At 43.2% G+C, this 8,266-nt stretch overlaps 1 protein-coding gene across 2 annotated transcripts in view; it reads right to left on the reverse strand.

The window, feature by feature from the left end:
- CDH8 (cadherin 8) overlaps positions 1–7,902 on the reverse strand; it is a 382,846-nt gene extending 374,944 nt beyond the window's left edge. Inside the window, exon 1 of one of the 2 annotated variants that reach the window (XM_055364446.2) lies at positions 7,498–7,901. The gene's annotated coding sequence lies outside the window, so the exon portion shown is untranslated. Of the gene's footprint in view, positions 1–7,497 lie in introns of both variants that reach the window. The other variant, XM_019012882.4, reaches the window with a different exon arrangement.
- Positions 7,903–8,266: the final 364 nt, after the last annotated feature.

The raw sequence follows: 8,266 nt of genomic DNA on the forward strand, positions 1-8,266 counted from the left end.
CTCTAGTGTTCTAGAACCAGACCTTTACTTAGAAAACTTTCTTGGAATCATCAGTTTATTTAAGATATTAAGAATAATTTTCTTCTGTTGGGCTTTTTAAAGGCAAACCAGTATCAAGATCATCCTAAAAAAAAAAAAAAAACGAGTATCAGTCCCACAACTCCCTTGCCAGTTACAGACACAGTGGCGCCAGAAAGTCATTTCTCGAGTCTAATCTAAATCCCTTCTTCTTTAAAGTCACACCCTTTGCAGTCTTTAGATCACATGTTCAGAATTTAATAGCCAGAGACCTACTGAGTGACAACATTTCGTGCAGTTCCTTTAAATCATAGCAATCAATCAGAATCAACCTTCTTCTTACCAACCTTGTAATTCAGCCGAACTGTGGAAAGCCCCATGAGATAGCTGTTTAGAGCATTGGCTCTAGAGTCAGATAGAAGTAGTCTGAATCACAGCTCTATCGTTCATGAAATAAGTCACCTGGGCACGTTTATCTTATTTGTGGCAGGTGAAGAAACTGATGCTCTGTGTTTAATACTACCTACTTTGAAAGATTAAGGAGGAAATAAATAAGGTAATTTAAAGTCTTTGTCAATGTAGCTATTATAGTAACTATTTACTGGATGTTTCGAGTGCTTAACCGAAAATATTTACTGATTTTTAAAAATTATTTTATTGCAATCTCGTGCTGTGTATGTACTTCAGTGGGGAAAATTCCAATGTTCTGTGTAGACAGGTAATAAGCAAAGTAACTTTTTTAAACTCTTGATTTGTAAAACAAAAATGGCATGAACCAGGGTGGGTATAAATAAAATAGCATTTTAGAAATAGCTTTCCCTCTCCACAACTAACATACAATTAAAGCAATGACTTCAAGTAGTTTTATTAAGCCTCAGAAGGGCTGCATTTTTACTGTCCAGAACGAACCACATCTTTCCTTCCCATAGAAGATATGACATTGCCCATCACTATTTTCTGCCGAGAGGACAGAGTACAAGCACTACCTGTTCATGAGTGAGCTATTCTCTTTCAATCAAACTGTAGCCGCTCATTAAAAAACATTGCCTGGTACATATCTTTTACAAGATAAATTCCATTGCACTTCATAATCATCTACATTCCTGTGAGGACAGCACAAGTGGAAAGTCTCTACTAATTCCAAGATGAATCCAAGGTAATAGCTATACACTACTTAGAAGGGAGCTCAGAGAAGATAATGCTCATCAGAGATTGCAACTAACTTTTTCTATTTATTTCAAGAAACTTTAGCATTGATGACAGAAATTAGATTTCTCTTCTCACTTAAGAAATGTGGAAATGGTTAAAATCACTTACATCCCGTAATGGGGGCTTCAGAGCCTCTTATACTGAAATTGAAATGCGGCCAACGATCCTGGTATAAGTCATCCAGATTCTGCCAATTAGATTACACTGTGTAGTAACCATGCTTACAAGTGCACCTTACTGTCACTCTTTCATGCTTCTAAAACTTTATAGCTTAATAACCACTCATTGACACTTAACGTGAACTACAGACACAGGTGATGGATGAGTAGACAGTCAGATAGACAGCAAGCAATTATTTGACAAAAATACTATTGAGTTATGACCCAGAATGTATAATTTATGAAAATTAAGGGAGTTGCTTATGCAGATTCCAAAATACGTATACAATCTTCAGCTACTATAGTTTAGTGACACTCAAAGGCAAGAGAAGATGTGTGTTTTAACCCTCTGATAAAAATAAGTATGAATTTTTTTTTTCATTTTTCTGAGCATCCCCATGTTGAAGATGGGAATAGTTAGACACAAATGTGAATTCTGTTTATAAAGCTCAACCAGCAACAGACTAATAAAGAAGAAAATGTGCCTTCGTACTTTTTAAATCAAATTTTGGAGATGAGTCTTCTTACATAAAAAGGAAATAATTTCCTTGTGATATTTATACCATTCCTCCATCTACTTATTTTGTATCATTTATGTCACATCTAGAATCAAATAATCATATTTTATTCATTAATCTATCTAGAGAGAAAAAAGGCATGGAAAATATTGTTCTGACTGCAAATGAACCATAAATATACTGTAATATTTTCACTTGATGTGCATAAAAAAGACTAAGGGGATTCCATTTAATATTCCTTTGTAATATCTTCAACATGCCTAAAATATCAATAAACACATCCACAAAAGTACCTTATCATGGCACACTATTTTTCCCTGTGTCTATATGTGAGGGCCAGGTATACCGTTGATTAATATGGAAGAGTATGGAATTGTCTTTGAAAACACCCATAGTTGCAATTCACATGAGGGTAAGGTGAACTGTTCAATTCAAATTCAAAAATATACTAAAGAAAAAGAAGGAGGCCAGGAAGGAGAGAGGAAGTAAATTAATCCTCAATTTTTTTTATACATTCTCAACAATGTACAGACATTGAGTCACCCATGCAGCAACTCCACAATTAGTGCATTTTTTTGCCAATAAAATATAACTTTGCATCAAATATAGTTTAATAGCATTCTTTGATGCAAGTCTAGTCTTGGAGGCATTCTCATTTTTACAAGGCTGAATTATGTCATTTTTTTATATTCCCATATCATTTAAAAGATGATTGTGAGGGAACAAAAATATGCTTTGTGGAACATGAGTAAGATTGATTTGAAAAAATGAGAAAAGCTGTGACTAAAAATAGACTTAGGAGGACTTATGAAATTTCTGCAGAGAAAATTGTGGTAGATAAGTCAAAATATTGAACTTTGGATATGATTGTATCTCTTTCTTTTAATGAAAATGTGCTAGTGTAGGGTGCAGGGTCTTTGCTAATTTGTTATCGCATAAAATAAATATTTACTGAGCACTAACTCTGTGCTTAGCCCTGAACCATCCATCGTTCTAACATTTGCAATTGTCTTTGGCAGTGGAGGCAGAGAAAGAAAACTGTCTGAAGGTTCCAAATATAAATGGCATTCATTTATGATACTTTCCAAAGAGATACAGAAAATCACATCTATATACTTCTACCTACCAAGAGAACTTAAACACACACACACACAAACACACACACACACAAACACACACACACACACACACACACAAGACATCTAAGCAAGAGGATGGATATTGTTTATGATAGGAAATAGCACATGCCATTTAAAACCCAGGAAATAAAGCTTAAAACTTGATAAGAAAAAGAAACAGTATTGGCCCCAGTGCTTTGCCATGAAGCAACAGAGAATTAGTTAGCGGCAACATATGGTAGAAGCAGCTAAATGGCATCCCTTGAACTTATTTCTTTTCTGACCTTTTGAAGTTGCCAGGTTCAACTAATTTTCTCTTCATGGTTACATCTAAAGCAGGTTCCAGAGACAGGAACAAACAGTTCAGCAGAAATAGATTCACATCACAACTTTCTGTAAGAACGAATTGAGAAAGCACTAATAGCCCTTTGGTTAATTAAGCCCTACTAAATCGGATGATGGCCTTTGTCCATCAAAAAATTGTTCTATTTCATAAACATACTGGAGGGGAATTCCCAGTGCCACAGATAACATTTTTTGAAAGACTGATCAATATACAAATCAGAGTAGCCAGAAAGGCAAATCAAATAATCTAAGGCAGATGAAATGGCAAAGAGAACATGATAAAAATCTCAGACTTGAGCCAATAAATGAGTTAGTTATCTGGGCACATTTTCAAGAAGCATGCTGTGTATATGTGTGTGTGTTATTTGTGTGCGTGTGTGTGTGTACATAATACAGGGCAATAAGAATTATCATTGGTTTATCTACACCCTCCCACCCTGAGAAGTGTATAACACACCAAAGTTAGGACGTTTTTCTTAATTAAAAAGCAAAGTTAGACCATTTCCTCTGTGAATGCCAATAGTGCTGAAAACAAAAAGAAAATTGTTTTTCTCCACCAGCTACACTGAATAACTTTGTAACAAATATAAAATGACTGAAACCAGTTTCAGCAGCACCACTGAGCAGAATATTTTCAAAAAGAAGTCTTCAGACCTTAAATTGCACCTCTAATAGAAAGGCTTCTCCGATTATGCTTGTCCCTTGATTTGCCAGACACAAAAGTTTGCTGATGGACCAGAAAAGTGTGGTTGGAAATACAAATTGAATGTCACTTTACCCCTTGAAAGCCTTTGGTTTTGCATGGAAAATCTGCTCAAATTGGAATGTTGATAAGGCTGTGAGGTGTGCCACCTTGAGTAGAAAAATAACAAAGATTGTCATTTTTTTCTTTAAAGCATTAATTTACCTACATTGATGAGGTTTTCTGAACAGCTGTTGAAGCGTGGGTTTGAACTTTTTAATATGTGCATGTTCTTTTTCCCCACCAATAAACAATGAAAGGAACCTGAAAAGCAAAGCCCAGAGGTACAATTTCTTGAATAGAATCATTATATTCTCATTCTTTGGAGTTTCTGTGCTTTGTTCCAACAATCTGTTCCTCCTGACTAACAAGCAATATCAGACCTTTGAGTACATTCACATCAGTCTTTACAAATGCCTTCTTAAGTGGTCTTCTCCATCCAGCTGAGCATGTTTCCTGGGCTGTTTGTTTGTTTTGTTTTACATTGATCATGCTGCCATTGGCTACTTAAATTGTGTTCAGTGCTAATTGAGGGGTTGCTATAAATGAATACTGTGTTGACCACAGTTCTACATAATACCCAAATAAAGTTGTTTTCCAGGGTAAGGAATTCCTTCCCTTCAGAGTTGACATGTCTACAGCAGGCAAATGGAACTGCTATTCTAGTGAAGGCTGCTATCAAATTTTCTGTTCTTTTAGCTAAATTCATGCAGCTTCAAGAACTCAAGAAATGCATCCTACACACCAGAAATGCAGCCAAGAAATGTTACAGAGTCTTGAATGTAGAGATTTACCCATCTTGAAGGCTTTAAGAGACTGTAAATGATAAAGCAGAAGCATTGATTTCTAACAGTAATAATAATTAGTAATGTAAGAACCAATTTGCAGGGAGAATAGATTAAAAAGTTTGAATGACAGCATTACAGCACAAATTTCAGAGCACATTAGCCAGTGTCTCTAAAACATTTGGCCTATTTGCGATGGTCAGGGGATAACTTGACATTCACTTGGGGAGTGTGGGGATCAGAATGAGGAAGGTGAACTGCCACGGAAGGGCTCTGAATGAAGCAGTCCCCGGAGTTGCTGGAAAGACTCCCCTCTCTGTTTTCAGAGGGATTTTCCTCAACTCCTCGCCTTCTTCAGAGTCCAGAAAAAAAAAAAAAAATCAAAGGCGATTTAAAATACTGTGACTGCTCCAGCATGAAATGACTATGTGACAGCGAGCTTCAAATCTGCTAAAGCAGAATTACAGAATATTATTATCAGAATTATTATTTAATAAGGGGGATAGCTCTAGAATTTATTCCAGCCACAGAGCTCGGGGAAGTGGAAAAACATGTCTGGACATGATGATTATGGAGAACTCCCTTTAAGGGAAAAAGAATGTAACCCTAAGAGAACATCCTTCAAAGGTATCACTTCTCTCTGTAGAAGAATCCCACTCCCAGCCCCCACCTCATATACTTCTCTCTCTCTCAAACACACACACACACACACACACACACACACACACACACACACACACACACGCACACGAAGAAATCCCTGCAACACTGGACACAGCTGATGCAAAGCAATATCTAGGCAGGGATTTTAGTGGTATTTAGCATGAACGACAGGGCTCACTTTGCATGCAGTGAGGTGCAGCAGCGAGGCTGAATGGATGGAAAATCCCACTTTCGAATCTTACATAAACATCTTTCCCACATATAGTTTTCCAGTTGAAAAGCTCCTATAATAAAGCCGGAGGTGACAGCCCAAGGAGGGTTTTTAACCATTGAGATGGCTGTCAGGAGTGTTGTAAAGAGGACAGGCGCTTCAAAAGCCAACCCCCATCCCTCGGATCTGCTTTGCGATGGTACCGGATGCGAGAGGACAGTACTCTCGCTTACCTTCCCTAGCGTCCCCTCCTTCCCATTGTCAGCCCCCAGATATCATGACGCCAGGTGAAAGAAAGCAGCTGATCTGATTAGCAGCTCGGGCGCGCTAAGGGATTGTCGAATCATGCCTCTTAAGGAGGAAACTCTTGTGGAATCTTCAGGAAAGGGTGGTAAAGTTGAAAGGACCTTTCCTCCCTCCCGCTGTCTTGGTGATAAGCTCTATCGTTTAATTGGTGCTGAAGTGAGCAGCTGCCAGCCCGATTTTCCATTACGGACTAATGTTGTGCGTTTGCAACAATAAACAATTAATGTTGTTTGATTTCTTACATTTAGCAACCCAAGCAAACAGCTGCCATCTCCGCTGGTGGAGGCAAACGGCTAATCCTTGACATGCCGCCGGCTCCGTGCCTGCGGGGGAAGGGTCAACCGCAAGGAAACTTTGAGGATTCTGCCAGACTGGGTGGGGGAAGGCTCTGGTGCTTGGGAGGAATAAGCGGAGGAAATTGTAGATACCTGTTGGCATCAGCGTTGGCGGCAGCACGTTTTTACCGTTTCCCAGCCTTGGCTGGATCCTGGGAGAACCGGAGTAGGTCCCTTATGAACCTGTTACGTACTGGCAGAACCTGGGCAAGAGCCTTTTTCCCTCCAATCCTGCGAGGGGCGCGACCAGCCCCCCAAAGGTTCTCGGATGAGAAGCGGCCAGACCACAGAAAGCGCAGCTCTGGGCTCAGCGGTCCCTAGGAGAGCGGCTACGGAGTCCCCGGCTTAAGGGGGCCTCCGTGCACGCAATCTCGAGCTGCGGGGAGACACTGCCTGGGGGTCCTGCAGGGGTGCTGGGCAGCGTCTTGGCGAGGGCAGAGCCGCAGGGCGACTCCGGAGCCCGGCAAGTTTGTAGCGGGCACCGCACCTCCCAGAGCTGGAGCTGCCACTTGTGGGAAAGCCTCGCGCTGGGGCTTTCGCAGCTGAGCCTTGGCCCGCGGCCCTGCCGCGGGGGTCGCCCTCCCTCGCCTCGGAGATGAGGCGGTGCTGAAAACCAGCCATAGAGCACTCGGGCCCCCTCGCCTCCTTTTTTCCCTGGCTTGCACCCTCCGCACAGCGGGCTGCAGGTGCTTCCCATTCACCGCACGGACCCTGCAGTGAAGGCGCGCGGCTACAGCCGCGCCTGCCTGCGTTGGGAAGCGGCGAAACAGCCAAGTCGCCGCAGGGAAGGAAACCGGCAGGAAAACTGGGGGGGGCACAGCCCGGAGCTTGCTACTCTCTAGGATCTGTTGTCAAAGCAGTTTGCAAAAACAGTCAGGCAAAACCTTGAGGCGTACGTACGTTATCACCCACGGATATCGCGAAAGACACAGCTTAGCCCAGAGCCTATGCTAGGAACCCGCATCCACCATCTGAGGGGCAGGAGGCGCGCAAGGTGTCCGAAGGGGCATGGGAATTCCTATAAGAAACGGTCCCTTCTGGATAGTCGGGACATAGAGGAAAACGGGGGTGGGTTAGGGGAACACTTACTCTTGTGGGGCCCTGCGCTGGCGAATGTCAAGCCTCCTGGTTCACAAATGGCTGGAGGGGCTCGGGGTTAGCTCCCGAGGGCGGCAAGCGCCGACCGGTCCTCGCTCGCTAGGCAGGCGCCTCCGGATTCCGTTCATGCCTCTCGGAGCTACAGGGCTTGGTGCGGAGACGCAGGGCGGGCGCTCTGGGCTCTGGGTGTCCGCAACCCAAAGTGCAGCTGGTGTCTTGACGCTACCGTCTATACACAAGCCGGCGGCGGCGGCGGAGCTTGGAGGAGGCAGGGAGATTCCAAATAAATCCACTAATTCTGGGCTGAGCGCTCCGGCGTGCGAGCCCGCCTGCCTGCCAAATGTAACTGTGAAGTGATGTGGAAAAGTGAGCCGGGTGCCTCCCCTGACGGATCTCATTGGGCAGAGCGCAGAGGCAGGTCTACCACTTGGAAATTCATGTAAGCAGTCCCCCCTCCCCGCCCCCTCCCCGCCTTCCCCCTTCGCTCTCCCGCGCTGGCTCGATCGCTCTCTTTCCCCCTACCCAAGTGGGCGCACAACTTTTCGCTCCTTGCTCCCGAGCAAGCCCCACGCGTCTCTGCCGCCAGAGCCACGGGGTGAAGATGCGCCCTTCCGCGCGGTGCCCGCAGCCCACTGAGGACCGAGCTCCTGGATAAGAGGGCTGGCAGATAATAACAGCATGCGGAGGAGGTACCTGCGAGCTTTCTCTCTAGAGGTCTCACCTGAGCTCTGGGGCTGGCGTTATGTTGAAAAGCATCTCA

This window comes from Gorilla gorilla, chromosome 18, assembly GCF_029281585.2.
Source record: "Gorilla gorilla gorilla isolate KB3781 chromosome 18, NHGRI_mGorGor1-v2.1_pri, whole genome shotgun sequence".
NCBI classification, from domain to species: Eukaryota; Metazoa; Chordata; class Mammalia; order Primates; family Hominidae; genus Gorilla; species Gorilla gorilla.